Here is a 21054-nt window from a genome sequence, read left to right on the forward strand (position 1 = left end):
GTTCAGCTATGTTCATAGAAGCATTATTTATAATAGCCAGAACCTGAAAACAACCTAGATGCCCCTCAGCTGAAGAATGAATTAAAAAAATGTGATACATTTGAACAATGGAATACTACTCAGTGAGAAAAAATAATGACATTTTGAAATTTGCAGGCAAATGAATGGATCTAGGAAAAAAAACATAGTGTGTGAGGTAACCCAGACCCGGAAAGACAACTATAATATGTACTCACTCTAAGTGGCTTTTAGACATAAACCAAAGAAAAACCAGCCTACAATTCACAATTCCAGAGAACCTAGACAACAATGAGGATCCTAAGAGAGACACACATGGATCTAATCTACATCAGAAGTAGAAAAAGACAAGATCTCCTGAGTAAATTGGGAGCATGGGGGTGATGTGAAAGGGTAGAAGGAGAGAGGGGAGGAAGGGAGAGTAGCAAACAAAAAATGTATAGCTCAATGAAAACAATAAAAAGAGAAAATAAGCATTTCCATAAATTTTAGTAGTTGCCTCTCCATCCTCCATTCTAGCTATTCTGCAGTGTTAACAGCAGTTATATCTGTGCGCTGATGCACACTAAATCTTACTCTTCTCATCTAAAGAATCTTCGTCCTCATTGGACGAGTTCTCTCCCTGTTCTCTCTGTCTTAGACTCTGGTAAGCACCATTCTACTTTCGACTTTGCAAGATCAACTTTTAGAATGTTCACATAAAAAAGAACACAGAAAGTGTATCTTTGCGCCTTGCACGTTGCATTTGGCGCCATGTTCCTTACTTCCACCAATGTTGCTGCCAATGACAGGATTTCATTCATTTACTGGTGAGTAACCTGTTGTGTGTAAGTTCCACATTTCATCTTTCCACTTCTCTGCCAACAGATACTTGTTTCTGTTTCCTGGAATGAGTGCACAATGCTGCAGAGAGTGCAGGTGGGCAGCTGTCTCCTAAACATTCTGAGGAGGGAGACTGAAGGGTTAAAGCAGGCACTTCTGGACTCTTGCACACTGGCCAAGTTGGTGTCCCTCCACCAATAGCCTGTGAGTTTCCCCTTTGCCACATCCTTGCTAGTTTTGTCATCATCCATCTTGGATACAGCTATTGTGATGATGTGGTTGCATCTACTGTGGTTTTGATTTTTATTTCTATAATGGCTTTCTCTATTTTTTGCTGAAGAATCTCTGTTTCATGGCCAACTTGTTTTCAGAGAGTTCAAAGGGACCGCCACTGATAAGTGACAATGAAACATAAACTCTCTGCTCTCATTGACAGTCTTTTGCAGGGTGTCACCCTAGACATAGGGCAAGAAGAGGCTAAGGAGTTTTCTCAGTCTGACTTCCCTTGACCCGTGTGATCTAGAGATGGCCCAGTCTCACAGTCTAGGGACCCAGCACAGGTTGTTTGTGGCTGAACTGCGTCCCCAGCCTCTTGCTGCCTTTGCTGACTGTGCCTAGACAGCTTCACCCTGCACTTGGCCACAGTGTATTCGGGGCTGACAAATGCCTGCTGTGTTATTTCATGGGGAAATTGAGAAGTGTGGTTTGAAGGGGAGAGCCCTGCCTCGTGTTGTGCAGAACATATGGTTGTTTGCCAAATGCAGAAACCCTGAGGTGGTGCAGTGTAACTGGAGGTTTCTTTCCCACTCGCCTGCTCCCGAATAAACACTCAGAGGCTTAATATTAATTACAAACTGTGGAGGTGGCTGTCCCCCGCTCCAAGCTGCGGCTTCCCGGGTCGAGCCCCCAATGGAGGCCGAAGCCGCAGATGCCCCACCGGGTCGGGTGGAGGCGGCGCTCAGCTGCTTCTCTTTCAATCAAGACTGCACATCCCTAGCAATTGGAACCAAGGCCGGTTACAAGCTGTTTTCTTTGAGTTCTGTGGAGCAACTTGACCAAGTCCATGGAAGCAATGAAATCCCCGACGTGTACAAACTGTTTGGATGATGGCTCAGGCTTATTACTAACTAGCTTTTGCATCTTAAATCAATCCATTTCTATTATTCTATATTTTACAGTGAGGCTCGTGACTTATTAATACACATCTTGCTTCTCCAATATCTCGTGTCTCCCTGACTCCACTTTCTTTTTCCTTTATCTTTACTTAGATGTCTCACCTAGCTCTATTCTGCCCTGTCATAGGCCAAAGCAAAGGGCAATAAACCATACAGTGTATAGAAGGGCATCCCACATCATGAGGACTGGTTTTCTGTGATGGTGGCGGGGACTCTGGATACTAGTGGTCATTCTGCCAACTCTATCATATATCATTTACATGACATTTACATGACATCGAGAAAGCATATGCTTTGGAGGCTGTTTCTGCTCAGTGTGGGAGTGGAGCACTGTGTCCTCCCTGAAAGGCCACTTCTCTCCATGCAGTGGTTTGAATGTGGTATATCTCTGTTGGAACTCTAGGTTTCCAGCTCGACGCTGCCTTAATGTGGGGCTTAGCAGGAGGGCCTGAGCCACTGAGGCTGGGCCTTCTCCTGGCACCACTTCCCCCTCTCACTCTGATTCCTGACTGTGGATGTGTTGTGACTGGCTGTCTCATGCTTCACTTTTCTGTCTTCCCCACCATGATAGACCCAATATCCTTCAATGGCGAGCTGGAATAAACACCCTCTCTCTCGAACTGCTTCTGTCAGTGTCGGGTCACACAGACGAGACAAGCAGTCATCCCTGGAGCATCCAGAAGGCGAGTCAGTTGGAAGACATCCTTGCAGTGTTGTTTGTTTTCCCACACATGACTGTTAGCATCTGAGAGTTAGCAGAGGCAGTCTGCTTGTGAGGTGTTCCCAGAACCCAAATGTCACAGGAAGCGAGGCATTGGCTGCATGCTGCTCCAGTCTAGACTTGTCTCCAAGGAGCTTGGCTAACTTACCTGGAGGTTTCACAGTACCAGGAGCCTTTGTGTCTGTCTGAATTCTCGGTCCTCTCTGCCTTCAGAGCCCAAGGGTGCTAACCCATTCCGAGGGCGGGGGCATGCCTTCTCAGCTTGCCAGGCAGACCTGGAACACCAATATGAGGCTTCCCCTGTTGACGGATCACCTGTTCAGCCTGTGGTATGGTTTGATCCAAGCTTCCATCCACCTCAGTGAGCAAGGTTCCTTGTCTAAGTGGAGAGCCTTTGCCAGGCCAAGGGCACACAGATCATCACAAGTCTAGGTTTTAAGTGATAAAAACTTTTTTTTGAGCAAAAAAGTGGGTTATTTGTTAGCTTGGGCAGCTGTCCCATCCAAAGTAGTTTTATTTTCAGTATTACTGATCCAGGTTTGCAGACAATAACTCTGACTCTGTATCTCTCTGTCTTGCTGTCTCTCTCTGTCACACACACACACACACACACACACACACACACATGGAATAAGGCTGTGTATTGATTGGCTGAGGGACATGCAGTGACCAGTCTTCTGGAACCTGGCGTACAGGTGCTTGTCTGTCAAGCAGGTATGCATAGCCACAATAGAACACATGTCTTGCACAAGGAGCCCTGCTACATCTTACCCACCATGGAGAAGCTGAGGATCGGCAGCCCTGCGAAGGGCCTGGTGCTCTGCTGGGGCCACTCTCCTTCCAGGCCAGCTTGGTTGGTGGCCTTTCAAACAAGCACCTCTTTATTGTAGGCCATTGTGATCACAGTGGCATTTGTCTGTGATCGGATGCTGCATTCTTGGTGGATGCCGTCCATGCTGACTTGGGTCCTGATGCTGTCACCTTTGTGGGGGTGGATACTCTGCTTGTCTAGGCAATCTCAAATGGCAGCGTGTGACCTTCCAGGCTTGACAACAAAGGGATTTTCATTTCCCGGAGACTTCTAGCTCACCCATGCTTGCCTTGGCTTAGTCACACTGCCGAGTGACCTTCAGGCCGAGGACTGCTTGGAAGGTCCGAGCATGGAAGCCTACTTTTTTTCTGGGACAATGTGAGTCCCATGTGCCAGCTTTTCTCAATACCCGGCTTTGCTATCTGTCTCATTCAAAGCCTGTAGGAGTCTGAAATACAATGCACGATGGGCAGGCCTCTAAGCTACTCTTGGGAATGTGCGCCGGATGAGCCAGCACATAGTACAGTGGATGGCTTCTGTCCATAGGCTGATTCTAGGCTGCACCCGCTGACTGGCTCCCACACTGTTGACCCTGCAACACCACTGCCTGCTTCCTTTCTCAGATTCATCGGGACTAGAGAGGGTAAGGGTACGGGGACTGGGTGAGGTGGCAGCTGTTGTGCCCGACTCTTGTGCCTGGAAGTGGGTGACAGTTTCCCCTAGGAGGTCCCGAAGCTGTTTGTGGAAGTCCCCAAGCAGGTGAGGGAAGGTGGGGGAGACTGTGGTGGACTCCTACACACAGATGGGGCATTGCAGTCAAGACAGCAAGCACGGCCTTTAGGGGAACAGCCAGACTGGAAGGGTGATAACCAAGGACTCTTTCCCCTTAAGAGAAATAATGAATTTTTCTGCTTCTGTGTTATCTGAGAGTGCATTTCCCAGCTGTCACCTTAGTAACCATCAGGAAAGTGATGGATGTGGAGAGTGGCCTTCCTTCACAAGTTACCTAGGTAACTGCTGCCCTCTCAGGAGCCTGGGGACACAGCAGCACAGGGACACTGGGACTGGAGCTCCAGTTCTGTTGTGGTTTTAGATCTGATCCTGATTTCTTGTCTATGCAACGGCCTGCAGAATCAAGCTCACGGGCTCATGGAGGCAGCGTGAACTGAGTTCCTGCACTTGGCCAGTCTCCCATCTTCAGCGCACCTTCGTCTCTGGGTTTGTGTTTGGCTGACATTAAGAATTTGGTGAACTGGGTGGGCCCAGAGAGCAAGCCAGCAGTGCATGGGCCTTGCTGATCCTGTTTGCCACCCTCTCCCCACCCAGAGCGGCAGTTATCATTCTCCTGAGTTGCAAGGGTGAGGTAGAGACCCTCTAATGTGGACCTGAGCTCGGCTTTCTGCTGTGAGCTGCTCTGAACAGGCTCTGAGGAGGCAGAAGACGACGGAGCTCTGGACAAAGGTGGCCTTGCAGGTGTCGGAGTAGCAGAATGTGTCATTATAACCAAAAGAGGCTATGGAAGGGGCCAGCTGGACAAGCATGTGGCTTGTGCTGTCTTCAGGGAAGCAGAACTTAGCAACATGGTCACAGTTTTGGAAGTGTGGAAGATGCAAGAACAGGGAGGTCGTGGAGTCTTATACTAAGATTCCAGACAGTCACCGAGGCCACATTACATCCCAGTGGGAGGGGCTAGTGTTGAGCCCCATTCCCTGTTAGACTGTGTGACAAAGAGGGATAAGGGTTGCTCATTAGGTGATGGTGGGAAGGGCCCATCCTGGCAATGAACACAGACTGAAAGCCAAATGTCTCCCAGAAAAAAAAAAGAAAGAAAAGCAAAATAAAACAAATAAGCAAGCAAGCAAACAAGCAAGCAAGCAAGCAAAGAAACAAACAAAAAAAACCAGGGTGAGCATTAGAGGGATTTCACTGCTTTGAAGGCAGAAGATATCAGAAAAGATAAAGAGCAGCCAGCAGGTGACTTTGGGGTAGGGAGAAAAGACGTCCTCCTGCAGCCTGTAGGAGGAAGCAGTTTGGACACCTTGACCTTGGTCCATGGAGGACTGACTAACGATTATGGGGCTGCATGACAATTAATTTGTATTCTAAGCTAGTGAGCTCCTCTTGGCATCTTACAGCCGCAGTAGTAAATGAATGTACGAGCTGATCCAAGAGTAGTTACTCTGATTCCTCACTTGCCAGGCTGAAGGGTCTTCCTGTAGTGGTGCCTTGGGATCTGCTGGGGGATTGGTTCCAGGATCCCCATGAACATCAAAGTCGCAGACCTCATCCAATAGCACACACTGTCTGCTTACGATCTAGCCATCTACACACCTTCCTCCTATACTAAAGTCATCTCTAGCTTTCCTGTGACACAATACAATCTAAGGGTCACATGAGTGACAGTTGAGCTGTTGTTTAGGAAGCTCCTGGTGATCAGCACAGAGCTTTTCCCAGTGGCTTTAAATCTGGTCAAATCTGCGGACGTGGATTCTGGGACATGCAGGACCCTACCCCTCAGTCAGAAATGGGTGTCCTTGACTGTTCTTTGGGTCTATTCTTTGAGTGCTCTTGGTTCTTCTTTGGCTCTGTCCTTTTGGGGTGCCTTGGTTCTTCTTTGTGCCTCCATTCTTAGGACTTGACCTTTGTGGGTGGTTTAAACGGGAACACTTTTCCCTGACAGATGCGCACTTCCTTTATCCTTCATTTTTCTCCTGGGCACATCACCGCACACATACCTCATCTTCCTCTGCCTGCTTCTTTGTTGCTTATTTTTCCTCATTTCTTTGACAAAATACCCAGCGAGTGAAACTTAAAAAATGAAAGGGTCATTTTTCAGAAGAGGATCCCCGATTTATTTTGTTCACTATGGGGAACCATGAATATAACATGGTACCAGGTATGTAGCAAGGCTCCCCATCTGGCTGGTGGGTGGCCAAGGAAGTCTGGGGCTATGAAGTGTGACAGCCCAAAGTCAAGTGCAGGGAACTGAACAGTGTTGGGAAGGATAAAAAACAAGTGACAAACTCTTCATAAAAGTGTACTTTTTTGGAAGCATGTGGCTATTAGCATTGACCCAGGGTTTTCTCAGGATGTGCAGGACTATGGGATGGCATGGCAGGCTGGATCAGGCAGATGGAGGAGTAGCTTCTGGAGCCAGGATAAGGAACAGGAAACAGAGAGGGAAGAGAACATGGCGCATAGGCTGTATCAGCTATAAGCAGTTTGAGAGTGATGCAGTGGAGCTCTGCTCAGCCCCATGCACCATGCTGTTCTGGAGCTGGCAGAGGTTGACACAATAAAGATTCATTTTGGAGACCACATATGCAGTAGAAGGAGGGGACCGTGGGTGGGGCTGATGTCTGCAGCAGCTGGGTGACTATGTAGTGACTGGGAACCCTGGCAGCAGTCAGTAACTGCGCCACCTGGAGTTCTGAGACAGACAGAGATATGGCAGGGGCTCCAAGGGGAGGCAATAAGGCATCTATCAAGTAGAAGGCTGCTGGAGACCAGCAGCTTCAGTCAGGGATGTGGATTAGCAAAGGCCAGGTGTCCCGGGCAAGGTATTCTGTGCATTCAGAGTCCAAATCCACACATTGTCGCTTGAGATGCAAACTCATGGGTCCCTCCCAGGGTTGTGGGGGAGTCACAACTTTGGTGTGATGAGGGTCTTGTGCTGGTGAATGGGTGGATGGAGGTGCATGGTCTCAGATGTGCCAGGACTGGGGCAGACTGTCTTCCTACCTGGAAACCTAAAGTGCTAATGATAATAATATTGCTACTCACATACTTCACGGAGAGCTTGGCCAGGAAGGTGCATTGATGTCTGACCCACAGAGTAGGAGACTGAGGCTTCAGGGAGCAGTAATGAGGCATCATAGGAAGGGTCAAGAATGGAGCATGGCCAGGAGCTTCGTTCATCTGAGGATTCTGGACTTTTCTGCACAGGCCTGCCCCTTTTCATGTGACTCTGTGGCTGTCCTTGGGGTTCATGCCAGCCCTTTTTCCATTAGCTTCATGTTGTTCTGCCACTGCTTGGTGGCTCCCTGTGTGCACTCGTGGGGCTCTGCTAGCAAAGGCCCTGTTTCTGCAGTACTGGACCTGGGGTTGGAGCTCACTGCTCCTGGGTCTATAGAGGGGGGCAGGAATCAAAGCCCCAGCACTGCAGGATTTGGTCAGTTATAAAAATATCCGGCATGAGCCAGGGGCGGATTCAGGAACCGAAACTTCTTCTCGCTCTGTTCTTCTGGTATTGGATTGTACAATTATAGAGCCTCAGAAGTTTCCTAATGCGCCACAAGATGTCAAGCTGCGGCATCAAGATTAATTCCTTCTTTAATGACCAACCCTGACTTTGACCTTGGAGGGTGTGTTGTGTTTCGAGAGCACACTGCTCTCCCATCAGCCTCGCTCCTGGGCTTTGAAAATTAACTCTTCGTTCTCAATCAGATGGTTTTTCAAAGGCATTTTTTTTTTTAAAAAAAAATCTCTTTAGCTTCAGGTGGCATAGTTTACAGAGCAATAGAGACAGGGATGAATGAGGGGGTGGCAGAAAGGCTAGGAAGAGGCTGGGGCAACTGGTGAGGACTGGTATTCGTTGAATGTTTATCTGCCTCACTAACCTTCCCATGGCATCTCTGTTGCTGCCCGTGGTAGGTGTCTGGGCTCTGGATTCTTGGATGAGGACTGGCAGGGATGGGGAGAGTTGGGTAGGTAATGTGTCTAGCTCACCGGTGCCAATGTAGCCCATGTTGCTTTAGAACAGCAGTTCCTAACCTGTGGGTCTCCATCTCTGGGGGGTGTCTAATGACCCTTTCACAGGGGTCACCTAAGACCATTGGAAAATACAGATATTTACATCACGATTCTTAATAGTAGCAAAATCACAGTTGTGAAGTAGCCACAAAAATATCTTATGAGGAAATGTGTTAAAGGGTTGCAGCATTAGGGAGGTTAAGGACTGCTTTAGAACAATACCCAGTGTCCATCAGGAAGTAAACTGTTCCCGGGGTGCTGGATGAGGGAGAGAGCGTCTCCATGGAGGACAGGGAGTGGCCTCTGAGTTGGGCCTGGGAAGATGCGAATAGGCAGAAGAATGGGAAGAATAGGGGTGAAGACTGTACAGAAAAGTTTGGGGGTACAGTGGGGGAGAGTGGGTCCATTAAGGGAGGTGGCTTGGTCATGTGGGCATCTCCCAGTGTGTTCTTTATGTCCTATGGATGAAGCTATATGTGCTCATCTGCCACTTGGGCTGTGTCATTTGCAAAATGGTTTTCTCCTTTGAGTTACCTCAGGGCTTTACCCCTCCACTGGCCTCCCTGCTGAGGCTGTTCGGAGTGCAACCCGCCCCCATCACTCATGGCTTCTGACTTGGCGGATTTGCCTACTTGCCATAACATGTCTGCCGTTCACAGTTGTTGCTGTATCCTTTTGTGATCACCACAGACGCATGCAGTCGTGCGGTCTGTGACCCCTCTGTTGTGCTAATTGCGTCTCTCATGGCCACAGCAGAACCGCTGACGTCATCAATGTAAAAGGAGAAAAGATGAATCTTGTTCTTGCTCATGGTTTCAGAGTGTCGCATCATGATGGATGGGAAGCAGAGGGAGCTTGACAACAAGGCATGAAGGCAAGAACTGGCTCCAAGGATGTGCTTTGAGATATAATCGGTCCAGAAGCACCCTCACAGACACCTGGGGATGCGGACTTCCCAGACTAGGTGTTGATAACTAAGGGTGACCTTCATCCCTGGTTGTGTCTTCCCACCTGAGGGGGAACCAGGCACTGCTCTCTTTCCTGAAGAGCATATCACATGGCAAACCAAGGGCTTTTGTGTGGTCTAGCTAGTGCTACTGCCATTCACACTCATGTGCTCTGTGTAGTGATTGATGTCACTGTTTAAAATGGCCCAACGTGCAGTGTTGTGCTCTAGAAGGCCTGATGTGTCCTGTGGAGAATCTGTGGGCATGTTTCACCACACTCTGTTAGTGAGAACTAAGTGTTCCTTTGTGCTAGCTTTCTGTTCCTCTCCACATGCTGGAATTCTTTATTGATGGTGGAATTGTTTATTCTTATCTCTCCAGTAGCTGGCAGATTCTTGACTTGAGACACCGTGGACTGGAGTGGGTTGAGACTAGAACCGTCTGAGACTCCACTGCGGTCCAATAGTCCCCACATGGCATGCTGAGCCTGGAGAGGAAGGATTAGGACTCAGACTTCCTGTGAGGGACTGAGTGGTAATGGTGTTGGGGTAAAGGGCTAAATGACATGTGTGACACTGCCAGCTCCCTGGGGCTTAGGAGCCCTTTCTGATCAGTGCTGGGGAGTCTCTGATTCTGGGGCGGTGTCTGTCTTCAAGCATGCGAGGGGTAGTATGGAAACCCAGTGTAGTGGAAACATCCTAAAATAGAGGAAAGTGATCCGAATGAAGTCTCCAAACAATGAAGCAGACAGTGTCTCAACTGGCCGTCTTTTGTCACCAAAGGAAGCTTACAGTGCTGGGACTGGTTTGCATCCAATTGATTTGTTGGTCAAAGGGATCCCATGGAAATACCCAAACAACTCAGACTGCTGCAAGATAACAGATTCTTCTCCATAAATGGACAGTAAGGCCCCATTTCCCACGTAAATCATTGAACATGGAGAGGTGGAGCTGGTGCCTACATAAAACCTTTACTCATACATTCTAGGGTCTTCGGTGTGGGAAGGTATTTTGCTGGCAAAAGTAAACACCAATCCAGTCACAAATACTTTGATCTACAATGCTGTCCTGCTTGCAGAATTTGCTAGGGCAATGGTGGCACAGAGTCACCATTTTTGGTTTGACTTAAGACCCAGTCTACCAGAAGGAACCCATACCTGACACTGGGAACCTGCTACAGAAAGAGCTAGCCAAGGTCAGCTTTGGTTGTATGGGTGATGGCACACGAGGAAGTCTAGAGCTGGCTCAGCCAGAGGCCAGCAGTGCCTTAGAGGGCTATTAGATGGGAGGACACAGGGATGGGAAGTATCTCATTCCCTGCCCAGGATTTTTTTTTGTGTGTGTGACTTTTATTAGCCAGAGCTTCTCCTTTTGGTATCATTTAGGCTAAAGTGTCATTTCTGTACACTCTGCACTAGCACATTGGAATATTGTTTTACACAGGGATCCATGCCAGCAATTTCCATCTTGGATGGGGCTGGGAGCTGGGAAGAGTTTTTTGGAGACAAGGCAGATGAAGCAGTCTATTTCCAGGGCCACATACACCTCCGAGGGTTTGGAGGTAACTTCAAGGTCAATGGTAGGAGGCAGGCAGAGCTCATACAGGGGACTCAGACCTTCTTTGACTGTCATAGAGGTCTTCCCTGTCTGCAGCTTAGAGAGAAAACCTTCAGACATTGCAAGCTGCTTCCAAGTTCATCCTACTGCACAGCCCATGGGTGTCTTCCCCTGTGTTCTCTGCTGATGGGAAGTCGAGGCTGAGAGAGGAAGCCCTGCCTCAGTTGTGCAGGTCAGGGCCTGGGCTCTGTCTAAATATTCATAAGCGAGTTCCACTCAACATTTGCCTCTGTTCTGAGCAAACCCTTTTCCTCTGGACACTCCACATGAGGTTAGGAGAGTGGCACACAGCGAGTGTCTCATGTGCAGGGGCAGGAGCTGGCCACTCACAAGAGCCTTCCACAGGAGGCTGTACTGTGTTTTTCAGTCCTATCACAAACCTGAAGCCACTGAGAATGGGATCTTGATTGGGGCTTCTCCCCCCCGACTTCCCTCCCTCCACTGGACATGTGTTCACAAGCCCAAGAGGGTAGAAGAGGAAAATGATGGAATTCTGGGGCCCAGGATCCCATCCTCCTCTGGGAAGCCCATGGTCCTAGAACTTCTGTTTAAGTGAGAAACAACATGCATTGCTGATGGCCAGGTAAGCCCTTGGGTCTGTTTGCTACTAAATCTGAACTTCATGAATTGATGGACTGTGTGCTGGCAAGTTATTTGTCAGTTTGACACAATCTGGGTCATCTGAGAAGGAGAAGCTTCAGTTGAGAAAACACTTCCCTCTGATTAGCCTGCAGGCCAGTCTGTAGGGCTTTTCCTTGATTAGTGACTGATATGGGAGCACCCAGCTCCCATATGTGCTGTGCCACCTCTAAGCAGATGGCGCTGGGTTGAGTAAGAAAGCAGACTGAGCAAACTATGAGCAGCAACCCAGTAAACAGCGTTCTTCTAGTCCCTGCTTCAGTTCCTGCCTCCAGGGTTTTACCATGAGTTCCTGCCCTGGTTTTCCTCAAAGGGGTACTATAACCTCATAAGCTGAAAGAGGCCCTTTCCTCCCCATGTGGCTTTTGGTCATGGAGTTTGCCGCAGAAATGGAAAGCAAACCAAGACAGACCCACGGAAAGTGATGGAAACATCTAGGCCTGCAGACAGATCTCCAGCTTCAAGGGTCTTCCCAGTGGGGCCATGGAGTGCATTGTGCTAGAGAACCATTCGCCATCTGTCAAGTGAGAGACTGCTGAAGATTCCTAGGCATCTTGGGCCTTCCAGATAGCACTTCTCAGGGCCAGTTAACTAATGAATTCATGACCATGGTAATTATCACCATTAGCATTAACACTGTATGTAGGTCTGATGGCTCCCATTGTCGGGCTAGGCTATCTTAGGTGTGTTTGCAGGAGCCCAGGTTTCTAGCGAATATGAGAGCCCTGCCATATTTAGGGACAGAAAGATAGAAAGAGCAGCGGCAAGGTGGTGTTATCATCCTTAGACTTGGCATTCTGGAGCAGGCTAGCCACGTATCACTGGCACACACCTGGACCGTGCGCCTGTATGGAGGCCTACAGCTACACAGGGTTTCAGCTTCCAGGGAGCCCCACATCCTACTCCAGGCTGTTCTTGGTGTCAAGCCCTTTCTTCCGTGCCAGTGCTGATGAGCCAGAAAGATCATGGCCTGCGTTTGGGTACCCAGCCTCATCCCTGAGCCTTCCAGAAGTGACACACTGAGACAATGTGCCAGCATGTAGTTCCATCTCTGCTGCTGGCATTCCTGGGAGCCATTCCCTCAGAGAGGTAATGGTTCACATCACACACCTCCGGAGGGACACCCTGCTGCTTCATCCTTCACTTGACAAAACATGCCTTGAGGCCACTGATCAACTGGTCCCAAGCACCAGTCACTTAACAGTGGCATAGCTCCTTCTCCTTCCAAGAGGGAACTTGACAAGTGAGTGAGCAGACAATTGTTGCTGCTACAGAGAGATATGGGGGGGGGGGACAAGCCCCAAAGCTTGGAGGGAAGTGGGCAGCCCAGAGGATGTTCTGGGACATTTCAGCAGATGAGGTGGACAGTGCAGGGTCTCTGGGGTGGACAGAGAACACTGGGTGGTTTCTAGTGGGTAGAGAGGAGGTGAGGTCTAGTGGCTCCTGCGTCCACCTGTTAGTCTCTTCACAGCTCAAGACTGAAGTACATCAGGCTGGATTCCAGAGGCCTCCATCCTCAGATGGTAGGTGGCGTGTTTCCTCTGAGTCCTCATGTAGTCTGCACCCTGTGTCAGCATGCTGACCTCTTCCTAGGACTCTAGCTGTGTTGGAGAAGGCCCACTCAGATGCCCGCATTCTGATTTGTGTCTGTGAAAGGCCTGTTTCCTCATGCAGTGCTACACAGTGCTTCACAACAGGGGGTTACTCCCGTGACCACAGTGAGCATTTCCTTCTTTATTTTGTGTTTAGTGACAGCGTTGAAGTGAGAATGTGTCTTCTGAGGCCATCTTATGTTGGAGGTGAGGTCAGGTGCACCACTGGCTAGGAGGGAGCTACTTTCCCAGTCTTTTCCCCTGCCCAAACACCTGCTTTCCAAATCTGAGCCACACCCCATCAGAATACAACAGTAGTAGAAAGAAAAAAAAATCCTAAATTTTATCATTAAAAACCAGAGTTCAGAGAGTGAGTAACCGCCATTCATTTATATCACACTTGTCTCCCATGGTTCAGGGAACATTTCAGAAAAGGATAAAAGGTGAGATTAGGGAGAGCTATGGTGAAATGCTGGCTTTTGGGCCCGACAGAGTTATTGTGCTCATGAACTCATAGTGGCCGTGGTTGCTTGCACAAGACCAGCACAAGATCAATCCAGTCAACGGTCCAGCATGGTTAATGGAGGGACTTATGAAGTACCACCCCTAACTGAGCTTAGACAGCTGAAGACTGCTGGAAGAGGGAGTGAGCTGTCTGCAGGGAAGTAGCTCCTAGTAGGTTGCTCGTGCTCCAAGGGATGGCCCCACACCCATGCACATTAGTGATGGGACTCAATGGTCTGTGGAAAGAAGATATGAAGTGAGGAGGGGAAGGAAACAGGGGCAGTCTGGGAGGAATTGGAGAGAGGGAGAGATAGGTTGGCATGATCAAAATACATTGTATGCATGGATAAAATTCTCAAAGAATGAATAACAACATATATTTGAAAAAACATTACTTGTAGGTATTGGTGGTACTGGTGGGAGGTGATGGTGGATTTGATCTGCATGGTGGGAGCATTTTCGGTCAGAATAGTCTCTGTTTTTGTTTCCAGTACTCAGAGCAAACTTAGTTAGTTGAGGGAATGGCCTTGCTGCCACCCGCACTGTGCATGCTAGAGATAATGGAGCTGGAAGATGTACAGTGACGGTTTCCTGTCATTTGGATCTTTCCTGGGTCTAATTTTGGGACTTAAGGTCTGTTGGAGGAGTTAGAGCCAGGAGCCCACCAGGCTTCCTGGCCTCCCGGTTAGCCTCTGTCTGCTGCGACTCACCCTACGTAGCCTTAGAGCTGGTCCAGAAGTGGCCAGAGTCTGCATTAACTTTCTGGGTTCCCTTGCTGTTGTGGGCATGCCCTCCTTCGACAGAAAGCCCTAGGTCGGGGGCTCTTCCCTTCCCTCCCTGGGTGAGCTCACTGGTCCAGGAACATTTCAGAAGGTCCTCTTTCCCCCAGCACTGGCCAAAATTGCCAGTCTTGCTGGTTTTGCCGAGCTGCCCCTGAGCAACTCAGAGGGAATCATTAACCACGTAATTGTGTGCCATCTCCTTCGGTCCTTATCTCTCCAGTGTGGATCAGAACTGCGCAGATGGGGACACACCTCCCGCATTTCTGATGGCCTAGCAGGTGCTTGTTGAGAGTGGGTGGTGAGGGCTGGGTGAGCAGATAGGATGCTGCTCTCTTCACAGACCTGTGTGACTTATTACCTCACCGGCGCACTTGTTGGGAAGCATTGGGAAGCACAAAACAAGAAGCTTTGCTTTTTAATGGGACACGATTAAATGTTAATGACCAGTGACCTCACGGAGTGACTACCGTGCTTGCCTTTACTCATCTACGCCTGGGTGTACCTTCTGGGCATCAGAAAATTACATAATTAAGTATAGATTACCACAGACACGTCACCACGCATTGTTATTCCCGGGAGACTTAATTGGCAAGCTTTGTGTTCATGTGTGCTTCTCATCGGGGCACCTCCGGTTGCTTTACAAATAGCATTTTCTTAATCCTCTGCAGCAGTCCTACACGCAGCCCGGTTTAATGGATCAAAAACCACAACCTGAAGCCATTCTGTGCCAAGATGAGCACTCCTCCCACTCTCCTCCCTGGGCCACGAAAAGGCAGGTGTCCTCCACCATCCTCCCTGAGCTGCTTTTCAAGGTTCATGTGGGAATGAGCAGAGGCAGGCGGGGTGGCTCTGGTTGCTGACACCCAGGTCCTCAAGCCCTGCCACTCCTGCGGTGCCCGAGTTCTAAGTGGCTGCATGAACAGGGGCTTCTGGAAAGAAGCGACTGCTTGTTGTTTGTTTGCTCATCTCTGTACAGCGATGGCATGTGACCTTGGTCATGATGCTGCGAGGGATGCACGCCCCAGTATGCTGGCTGCTGAAGCTCAGTGTGGCCTTCTCTGATGTCAAGGTCAGGGGCAGGTGAGGCTGTGATTCGACCTGTACCAGGGCCCAGAGCCAATGTCTGAAGGCCTTTGAAAGGTGAATTTGGCTAGGGTATTTGGGCGCCATTTCTGGCTTCTACGTTTCATGTTTGTGACTGTTATTCCTTATAACAGCCCTATAGGATATCTGGTGTTACCTAGTTTTATAAAAGGGACACCAGGCTGGAGACATTAGATGGTTTCCAAATATCGTAGAACCTGTAGACATTAGAACGGTGAGTGTCAGGACACACCCCATAGATTCCAAGATCAACTCAGTTCTCGGAGAGCATCTCTAGCGTCCAAGTTTGAAAACACCACAGAGAGAACGCAATACTCCTTCTGAAGAAACGACCTCCTCCTTGAGGTTAGTAAGATGAAGTGTGACTCAGAGTTACAATTCCCAAGGTTTAAACAAGCATGGTGATATCCACACCCTGTCCTAGCCTTGCAATTCTAGCCACCTTAAAATGGCTCTTGCAGGGTCAGAAGGGTGATGGGCTGCTGGCAACAGACCAGAACCTTCCCACGATCATCTTCCTCTCTGTTCCCTCACCTATAAACCCACGCTGAGGATTATGGGAGCAGAGAAGTCACAGTACCTGCTGGCCAGTAGTGCCCCATAAGGCAGGTTTATCACCCAGATAGTTCCTGTTTATTTTCCTCAGCTTCCTCATCAGCTGAGTGGGCGGGAGTCAAGCTGTGACCTTGTGCAATTATGTATTTGTTGTGTCAGCTGGACGCCACCGGAAGACATTAAATGCATCAGGTGTTTATCTAATGGGTAACTCATGGTGGGGGCTCTTGAAGAAACAAATTACCTAATTAATTGGGGGAAATTTGACTTTGTGGGCTTAAGAAATTAGAATAGTTACCCACAACAGATTTCCATAGACTCTTCCAGAATGGAGGTGAGGGGTGCCTGGAAGGAGTGGCCTGAGCAGGGGCCGTCTATGTTTGAGGAGGTGCTTGGATTCCTGCTTTGGGCATCAGACAGTTTTGGTGAGACTGGTATCCTGGTCATTCAGGTCTCAGGAGAACTTGTGTGATACTGTGGGGTTGGGAGAGAGCTGTGAAGGACTCAGGCTTGGAAGTGATGGAGATTTGGGAGGACCCGCCTGGAGTGTGCATGCGTGCGTGTGTGTGTGTGTGTGTGTGTGTGTGTGTGTGTGTGCCTTCTTCCAGGACTTGATTTCCTCATCCACACCCCACATGACTGGTCCTGTTGGTGGTTCCCAGGCTTGGGGTAAAGACTGGAACATTTAGCACATGAAGGAAATATGTCTGCTAGCCAAGACTGCCTTCTGTGCCTCTGCATCTCCTTCTATTTAGAGTTTGGCAGAATTAAAGAGACCCATTATTTACTAGAAGTATCGTGTTATAAACGGCAGAATGGTCCAAAACTGAAAAGGCAAACTTACAACTGCAGGCAGTTCTTAAAATTTGATAAATTGGGCTTTATAGAAAGGTCATCTTAGGTCACCTGCTGTTGCTGGGGAGGACCTGGATTCTGTTCTCAGCACCCACATGGCACCTCACAACCATCTATAACTCTAGTTCTAGGGCATATGATACCCTTTCCTGAAGTCCGTGGACACCAGGCATGCATGTGATACACACACACACACATGAACACCAAACACTCATAAAATAAATCCACAATATCATCTCTTGTTTTTTTTACTTAAGACAGTGTCTCATTTGGTAGCCCACATTGATCTGGGACTCACTGTGTAGTCAAGGATGCTCTAGAACTCAGGGCAATCCTTCTACTTCAGCCTCCCAAGTGTTGGGGTTATGAGTGCGAGCCACCAAGCCTAGTTTTAAAAAATTGACTTAAGCCACACTTCCTGCTTCTTTTGTATCTGAAGTCTTGCTAGGATCTGAGGATGAGTATTTGGGGATCTGCTGACCTCCAGTTTTTTTCTGGAACCCCAGCTCCCCACTTCAAAAGACTCTGGTTCTCTAGAGGTCAGTCATGGGCAGCCCTAACCTGAAGTGGCCCATGTTTGTGACTGGAGGGTCCTTCTTCTAGCATGTATGGGCAAAACATCACTACACAGGAACAAGATTGGAGGTGTGGGTTCAGAGTTTGCCCTCTTCCTGCCTTGTAACTTACTGTGACTTTTCTCATGTCCCTTCCCTTAGCCCTGATGGCATGCTTCCTGGACTTTGTGGAAGAACTTGTCTGCCCTGGCTACTGTGTGGGCTGGTGTGAGTCAGCCCCATTGGTAGTGTGTGTGTGTGTGTGTGTGTGTGTGTGTGTGTGTGTGTGTGTAGGAGATGGGGCAGGCTCTTCTTGTAGTGTCTTTGGATGTTCCTCTAGTCAGGCTGTGGGTCTCTTCCTATCCTGTTTTCTCAGGGAATACATCTGTTGGTATTTTACTGTGAAATCCTCTTTTCATTTCCACCAAGGTGATCCTGTCGCTTGCAGCTGTAGAGCGGCTCTGCTTAGCCTGGCTCCCCATTTTGCCATCAGGTAGCATTGCTGTCCTTGACCTCCCGCTATGGTCTAAGCTTTGTCTCATGAATGGCTCATGGAAACCAATGCCGACACTCAGGCTGCTGTGTTCTCATCCACCTTCAGGAGAAAATAGAGTTCTCTCTTCAGCTCTGCCCCCTTTCAGATGATGGCTCTCTGGTCAGCCTGGAGGCCTGGCTCCTCCTGACCTCTCTGGCTACCATGGCTTGTGATTAACAGGTGAGCATTTCACACCAGGAACAATTTACAGCTTACCATGCATGTTTCTGAGCGCATAGAGTTCAACATGCATGCATGCTTCTAGTTTTCTTTATGTGTTCAAAAAGTCTAGGCTGGTATTGTGGTGGTTTGAAAGAAAATAGACCCCAAAGGGAGTGGTACTATTAGGAGGCTTGGCCTTGTTGGAGGAAGTGTGTCACTGTGGGGGTGGGCTTTGAGGTCTCTTTTTCTCAAGTTTCCTTCAGTATGACAGTCAGTCAGCTTCCTGTTACCTGTAAGATGTAGGACTCTCATCTCCAGCACCACATCCGCCTGCACACTGCCATGCTCCCTGCAGTGATAGACTGAACCTCTGACATGTAAAGAGCCACCACAATTAAATGTTTCCTTTGTAAGAATTGCCATGGCCATAGTATCTCTTCACAGCACTAGTTACCTAAGACAGGCATCACACTTACTGTGTAGCCCAGGGTGGTCCTCCTTCCTCTATTGCCAGAGTGCTAAGATTGTAAGTTTGTAAGTGTAGTTTTATATGTGGCTGGGGATTGAACCTAGGATTTCATGCATCCTGGGAAAGTACTAAACCAACTAATGAGTTTATTTTGATTTTTTGTTATTTTATAATATATTAATATTAAAATATTTTATTAATTATTTGAGAAGTTCATGCAATATATTTCGTTCATATTCACTCATCTCCCAACTCCCATATTAATCCCAACCTCCCTACCCACCCATTCCTTTCCAGACTCCTAGATTAACCCGTCTTCCTATCAACCCAAGTTTGTGTTCTTTCTCTCTTTTTAACCTATTGAGTTCAATTTGTGCTACCCAAATACTCCTCAATGCAGGGTCTGCTCTGGACCATAGCTGACTTCCCAGGGGCCACACCTTTAAAGAAAACTGACAGTCCCAATGACAGCTATCGATTGCCAATATCTCCTCAGCTATGGGACACAGTGCCCACCTTTCCCTCCATGCTAGAATTTTGTCTGGCTTGAACTTGCACAGGTCTTACACATACCATCACAGCTACTGTGTGTTTATAGGTACAACTGCCCTGTTGTATTTGAAAACAGTTTCCTGTAACCACCCACTGCCTGGGACTCCTAGCATCTTCCCTCAAACCTTGTTCTCTTAGTGTAGAAAGCAGACAGAAAGAGCTCCTGACTTACTGTGGTCATGAGGGTAGATGAGTCAGGCATCAACACTACTTCCTCTTCTTGAGGACTAGGTATATCTTCCTGGTCACTCTTAGAGATGGGTCTTTAATGTGACCTGAAAGCTTGTCCCCAAGTCACAAATGCTGTTCTTCAGCTCACATCCCCCCAGTTCCTCACACTAGCCCATTGGTTCATGTGGCCTTCTTCTTCACTTTGGTCTTTTGTTCCCTGTCACACATTTTTGTTTTGTTTTTAGAGACAGAACTTCATGTAGCTCAGATGAGCCTCAAACTCACTATATAGTAGAGTATGACCTTGTACTCAATCTTCCTGCTTCCACCTCCCAAGTGCTAGGATCACAGGTGTGTAACACAACACCCAGTTTATGTGATGCTGTGGACTGAATTCAGGGCTTTGTGCATGCTGGACAAACACTTCACCAATGGAGCTGTGTCCCAGCCCCTGTGACATATTCTTTTCCACAGCAGATAGAGTGATCTTCTGACAATTATGTCTTCCACTCTACCAGTTGAGCTATATTCCCAGTCCCTTCTAGACTCTTCTGATCTGCCAACAAATTAGATCACAGGCAATATTCTGCTTAATGATTATTTTTCCTCTTAACAATATAGTGTTATTGGGGTTGTCTTTTTTAGCCCTACAGTAAGGTTGCTGTGGATCTCTGTAGACGGTCTTGCAGTCTGACTTGTAGTGAGTTAATAATTTCTTCACAGCTGTAGGATATCATTAGGATGGACACTGGGAGAAATTTTTGCACATATTTGGGATGACCTTTCTAGGCTCCATCTTTCAGAGTGGATATACTGTGTGCTGTACGGAGATTTACACATGATGTGGGACTCTCCTCCCAAAGGTGGTCAGCTCACTCATCCTGCAGGCATGACGCCTTGAGGATTAGGGCAAATACTGGAATTATTTCTATCCAAAGCACTTGTGCTCCCCTTCCAGTTCCTGGAGGCATGTTTCTTGGGGGGCATTTCCACTCATGAGTCCACTTCCATCAACAATACCCAGCTAAATTAGAACCCCAAGTATACAACTATTTTTTCAATATAAAAGTGATTTTGTAAATATTGTACTGGACATGCTCATGCAAAAATGTTTCCCTGAAATAACTTGACATCCAGAATTTGATGGCATTCCTAATAATAGGGAAGATTTGTTTCCAAACAAAATGTGAAGTATATTTTAATCAATTGCCTGAAGTGTTCCTGGGGCACTCCTTGCCCTCTGGTGACAGTCTAGCCCCTGAAGTGACAACCTGGGCTGCTGCACTTATCCCTAATTACAGTGTTGTCCTAGGGCCTTTGTGTGGTGCATGGTCCTGTCTAGCAGCTGTGAGGGATCACGCAAAGGCTCACCTGCCATTGCTCTAGTGCTCTGTATGTCTTTGCCATAGAGGCCCTCGCCCTCGATCTGATGATCACACTGACCAGTACTCAGCATTCTTTCAGTGTACTTTCCTACTTCTTTACCAACTACCAGGAAGTCTATGGCTTATCTCTGCAGTGAGACTCTCTGTGTCTATCTCATTGCCTGTTTCTAGGACTGGTCAAATAGTTGGGCTGTATTAAGTGCATTCTGAGAGGGATTAAGATACGCCAGGGTGGGAGTTTGCCCTCAAGGAGCACCATCTAGATGTGAACAGCAGCGTTCTTCTGTTCTGCAAGCATTATTCATTCACTTTGCTCGCCATCAAACCTCTGGT

Source organism: Myodes glareolus, chromosome 6, assembly GCF_982192425.1.
Source record: "Myodes glareolus chromosome 6, mMyoGla1.1, whole genome shotgun sequence".
NCBI lineage: Eukaryota > Metazoa > Chordata > Mammalia > Rodentia > Cricetidae > Myodes > Myodes glareolus.